The 6,155-nt window shown below is 42.2% G+C and overlaps 1 pseudogene; it reads left to right on the top strand.

The window, feature by feature from the left end:
- Positions 1–5,192: 5,192 nt before the first annotated feature.
- On the top strand, positions 5,193–6,046 carry LOC112846540 (uncharacterized; annotated as a pseudogene).
- Positions 6,047–6,155: the final 109 nt, after the last annotated feature.

Below are 6,155 nucleotides of genomic sequence, written 5' to 3'. Positions count from 1 at the left end.
TTTTTAATGAATTTTCTAACCATTATGTTCTATTTATTGAATATTTATCACCTGTAATATATTTCTTATGACTGTTTTTACTAACAGGCTTTTATTTATTGACAACTATGTTAACCAGGGTTACACTTTTACTAGTCCCTAAGGACCCCAAAGCACTTTACATATCCAGTCATTCACACATTCACACACTGGTGATGGCAAGCTACGTTGTAGCCACAGCCACCCTGGGGCGCACTGACAGAGGCGATTATCTTCACAAGAAGCTTCCTTCTGGGATAACAGTCAAGTGATGCAGTGTGTGGCGTATGGTCTGAGCACCAAGAGGCTGATCCCCCACTATTTTCAAAAGACAAACTCTGGATATGACACTGAGCAATTGCACTCAACTTCTTTGGTCGACCGTGGCAAGGTTTGTTCTGAGTGGAACCTGCCCTGTTAAACTGTTGTATGGTGTTGACCACTGTGCTGCAGCTCAGTTTCAAAGTGTTTGCAATATTCTTTCAGCCTAGGCCATCTTTATGTAGAGGAACAATTCTTTTTTTCAGACCCTCAGAGAATTTTTTTGCCATAATGTGCCATGTTAGACTTCCAGTGACCAGTATGAGCGCAATAACACTAAATTCAACACACCTGCTCCCCATTTGGCTGCTCCCCATTTGAAAATGGCTGCACCTTGGCCCTGGTGCCAGGGCCAAGGTGCAGCCATTTTCCTTTCCTGACACCAGGAAAGGAAAATGGCTAATTGGGCACAATTTGGACATTTTCACCTTGGGTTATACTGACTAGCGTTGGTTTTAATTATCGATTTCCGATACAATTCGATTCTAGCTTTAATAACGCGATATTGATTCATTAAAATCCTGAATCAATTTTTAAATATTAATTAATTTTGCCCAGAATGCTAGAATTACAGGGTTAATCTCATAAAATTTCAATAACCACCACATTGCTAAAATCGTAAATGAGAGCAGGTACACGGATTCTGCATGAAGACGTAAACACAAAGTGACGACCCGACGCATCAGAATCAGAGGCTGTGTCCCAATTCAGGGTATGCACGCTTGAAGTACGCATTTCAAGTGCGATTACGTCACCGCCACGCGACGACGGCTGTCCCAATTCAAAGTGTACTTCAAATGCATACTCCAAATGCGCCGTAGATTTCCCCAAATATCAAGCGTGGTCCGGTGCACGCTTCGTGGTCCCATATATCCCACAATCCATAGCGCGGTGGTGGGTGTGGATAATTTTGCTGCAAAACACGGCAGAAGGGAGCGGCCGAAGAGTGAACTGTCAAAAGTAAGTACTGAATATTATGTCACTTATTTATGTGCGAATGTTTAAGAACATTAAAACATTACTGTTGGCCACATGTCGGCAAAGTTATGTGACATTAGTGATGTTTGTACTTTCAGCGTCAACTTGGTTTTAAAGCCTCTACTTCTAAATACATATACTGTATATATATATATATATATATATATATATATATATATGTGTATGTGTATATATACATATATACATATATATATATATAGTCGACCTTAGTCTTACAGAGAATGTGATGATTTTATGGATAATTAAAGTCAGTCATATATCCACAAACACAACAAGCTGAAAGTCAGTGATGCTGCTCGGTTTGCAGTCCTGAATATGACGGCACAAGCAGGATTCACTGCACTGTTAATGTTAGCTATGTTATATTGCTGCCTCTGTTCGGTGGTGTCGAGCCAAACGGACTTTAACGTGTGTTTGAACGAGCTGACGGTTCACTCGTTAAGCTGAAAGAAAGATGCTTTAATCACAGGAGTCACACATGTGTCCACTGGACCATCTGGGAACTCTTCTTGTTTAGCACTCGTAATAACACAAACACTAAATCCTCCTTCTCTTGTGCTGTTTTGTAGCAGTGTGTACACCTGAGACTGTCACCTGTCTGTCCTGCACTCTCTCTCTGTTTCTTTCTCTCTGATTGTGGAATAAAAGTATGAACATGTATTTATAAGTTACACTTGTGTTTGAATCCTGCAGCTTATCACACATTTGATTTCCATGTGTGACGACTGCAAGTGTCCAGAGTGAGGACAGACTGAGGGACCCACTGCTGCACATCATCTGTGAGGCTTTGCACCCCTGATGATCCACCAGGACAAACTCAGCAGTGTGTGAGGAAGAGGAGGAGGAAGAGCCAGCAGCAGCTGACAGATGGAGAGAATAGACAGACTGTTCCCTGTTTGTGAAGGACTGCTAGGAAAGTTTAACATAACTAATTGTCTGTCCTGAATCAGTCTTATTAGGTAATGTTCAAATAATGTTATCATTCCAGTGTTTTCAGTGTGGGAGAAAGTACTCAGGGCCTTCAAGTTACACACTATGAAAGGCAGCAACAAGTTTAATATTCAGAAACCTAAAGTATGTATCAGCAGCAGAATGGAGCTAAAAATAAATGTTTGTTTCAGTTCTATGAAGCTTTGAGTATTTTGGATTAGTAGCACTGCTGTGTTTGTTGCATCATATTGCTGTAATTGTTTATATGCTTTATATATTCTGAGGTAAGTTGATCTATAGTGTTACATCATATTCTATAAGGATGTTATGTGTTTGTATAGTTTCTGCCCAGTTTGACCCATTTAGCAGAAGTCAGCCTGTTTAAGGCTCTGATATCTATTCTGTATGACTTAAAGCAGTTATGACATGGTCTGATTTTCTCACCCAATAAAGGAATATTTCATATATCAGTCTACTCTTCATTCTATCAGAAACAGTTTTCACAGCTCGTACATTTTCTTTTTACACATATATGTAAGCACTGAGCCAAATGTAATAATGCCAACATATTAGACGAACAATATTTGTCTCTTGTGTATATACACTGTCAAAGATACTTGTCTTTGAGTGAAGATTTAAGGTGATAGGAAATATAAATAACTGCAACTTTAATCTTTGACCCAGAGTTCAAGCTCACTGCTGTAATATATATATATATATATATATATATATATATACCATAATAATCTGACAATACATATAATATTGGCCATATTATATTTACATTACCACAGTGAGATGACTTTAGTCTCATGAATAACGTTAGCTAATTGTTATTTACTAACTAATCTTGAAATGACTGTTCAGTACAGAAATGAAGCCCAACAATCATGTTTTACAATCCTGTGGTCTCAACTAATCAAAGTGATGTCATGACAAAAATGAAGGACCAACAAAACATTTTTTTCTCCTTCATTTATGTCAAACAAAGCTGTATGAAACGTTTCTCACAGTTAGTATCATGGTTGCTAGGCAACCTGAACAGCGCGACGAAGGCTAGACCGTCCCATTTCACAAGCCTCTCACTTCCGCACTTCCCGTACTTATAGTACGCACCGTCCGTAGTACGCATAGTGTGCGTACTTCAAGCGTGCATACCCTGAATTGGGACACAGCCAGTGAGTGTCGGCTTTCTTACCCGACAGGACATACACGCACAGCTGCTTCACTTAAAGTTATGAAGATGTAATTGAGTGGCATCGCCACAAGAGGGGATGCTCCTCACACCTGTAACCATACCCTCAGGGGAAATAGTTGAGGTCAACTGTGGAACACCTCAGGGGACAGAAGCAACAATATTGGGGGAACAAACTGCAACAAATGCACTGAGGGAAACAGGAATGGAACAAGATGGCGGACACCAAAGCACTGAACAGAACAACAACATTGGAGAGGAGGAATACGAGAGGGTACAGAAATCAGGGGTCACTAAAGTGCCTTTCAGAGTCGACGAAGGGGAAGTTGGACTGCCGCTTTTAGAAAGGGCACAGTATACACCTAACGTGACCCCACCGACTAATGAATCAGTTTTAAGGAGGTCCAGTAGAGAACGACGCCCTGCTACGCATTTCACATATCCCTTGGCCAGCCCTCTCTGTGTGCATCCATCAGTCAGTTGTGCTGAAGTGCACGAGTCACCAAACACAGCATTCTGCACCATGCCACCATAGTCCTTGTTACCTTACTTTCCCCCAGTGCCATATCACATTCCACCATCTCACTGTGCACACCCCGGCGCCTTCCCTGTATATTATAACTCCCCAATCTATACATGTTAGTAGGCAAGGAATGTGGGGATGTGGGAAGGGGATGTGATTTAAGTTGTTTGACCTATAACACCTATAAGTGTATGTTCACAATAGTAAATTTTTTGTATAACATTTGTTGATGTAAAAGGCCTTATTTCATTGTGGTATTGCACTTTTCACTTAAAGTTGTGAAGATGTAATTTCGTGGCAGAGCCACAAGGGGGAGGGAGCTATGGGTGTGATAAGCCGTGGCAATGCTCCTGTAGCTCAGACAAGGAAAGGCCTGCAGACCGAACGCAGCTCATGTCTCCTGTCTCTGCTTTTCTGTTTAAAAACAGGATCCATAGAAGGCCTGTAACACATGCTTTAAGTGCATTTCATCTACTATTTGTCATCTTAAATATACATCACCATGGAAAAGTCTTTTTTGTTTGTTTGTTTGTTAAGCCACCTAATTCTGACCTGCAAACCACTCAAGCATAAAATAACTTGATCTTGAACTCTCTGAGGGTTTACCTTACATATACTATATTTCCATTTTGGGCGATTTATTAAGTCAAGTCTGCAGCTGTTTCCCATTTCTCTCCATAAAATGCAGAAATTACAGGTGGCTCAAGACTTTTGCACAACACTGTGTGTAAAATTGCTTGTGATCCATAAAGGAAAGACAGTGAAAGCTCACCAGGTGTAGGGAGGCTGTAGCAGACAAATGGTAATCTTGTTTCACAGGACAAAGTCTTCCATTCTCCTGAACGAGTCAGAGCTGCACAGATCTTACTCATACCCCTAAACCGGTTCATCCCACTGGCCCAGTTTGAGAATGAGTACTTTGTGCCATCAGACCAGTAAATTGAATCACTTGGTGTTCGCTCGCTTTGTGGTAGAGTATCACTTCCTGTTCCTGCTCAAACACAGTGGTGTTTCTGAGTAGCTTTTCTGCTTAGCAATTTAATTTAATCTTTTGATACATCCCTTTTTCATAGTATAATCTTAACGTGCTTCATCTGAATCACCCTTTCTGTGTACTCACTACCTAATTTATAGCCAAAGTATTCACTCACTGTCTCTTTACTGTTTCGCTAGCTTAGCTTAGCTCGTAGCCGACTCGTTAGCACCATGGCTACTTCACCTGTCCCTCCTGCACTTTCCTGCTCATTGTGTCAGATGTTTAGTTACTCCTCGGCCTCCTTTAGCAGTAATGATACCTGTAATAAATGTAGCATATTTGCAGCTCTGGAGGCCAGGATTACTGAATTGGAGACTCGGCTTCGCACCCTTCATTCACCCGTAGCTAGCCAGGCCCCTGTAGCTGGTGCAGCCGAAGACAGCGTAGGCCCCGCTAGCTGTTCCCCGGCAGACCCCAAGCAGCTGGGGAAAGAGGGCGGCTGGGTGACGGTGAGGAGGAAGCATAGTCTTAAACTGAAGCCCCAGGTACACCACCAACCTGTTCATGTGTCTAACCGTTTTTCCCCACTCGGCGACACACCCGCCGGGGGTCAAACTCTGGTAATTGGCGATTCTGTTCTCAGACACGTGAAGCTAGAGACACCGGCAACCATAGTCAATTGTCTTCCAGGGCCAGAGCAGGCGACATTGAAGGAAATTTAAAACTGCTGGCTAAGGGTAAACGTAAATACAGTAAGATCATAATTCACGTCGGCAGTAATGACACCCGGTTACGCCAATCGGAGGTCACTAAAATCAATATTGAATCGGTGTGTAACTTTGCCAAAACAATGTCGGACTCTGTAGTTTTCTCTGGTCCCCTCCCCAATCAGACCAGGAGTGACATGTTTAGCCGCATGTTCTCCTTAAATTGCTGGCTGTCTGAGTGGTGTCCCAGAAACGATGTGGGCTTCATAGATAATTGGCAAACCTTCTGGAGGAAACCTGGTCTTGTTAGGAGAGACGGCATCCATCCCACTTTGGATGGAGCAGCTCTCATTTCTAGAAATATGGACAAATTTATTAAACCCCCAAAATATGACTATCCAGAGTTGGGACCAGGAAGCAGAGTTGCAGTCTTACACGCCTCTCTGCAGCTTCTCTCCTCCTGCTACCCCCCCAAAAACCCATCTC

This window comes from Oreochromis niloticus, linkage group LG3, assembly GCF_001858045.2.
Source record: "Oreochromis niloticus isolate F11D_XX linkage group LG3, O_niloticus_UMD_NMBU, whole genome shotgun sequence".
In the NCBI taxonomy this organism is placed as follows: Eukaryota; Metazoa; Chordata; class Actinopteri; order Cichliformes; family Cichlidae; genus Oreochromis; species Oreochromis niloticus.
This window is presented reverse-complemented; position numbering and strand designations above follow the sequence as displayed.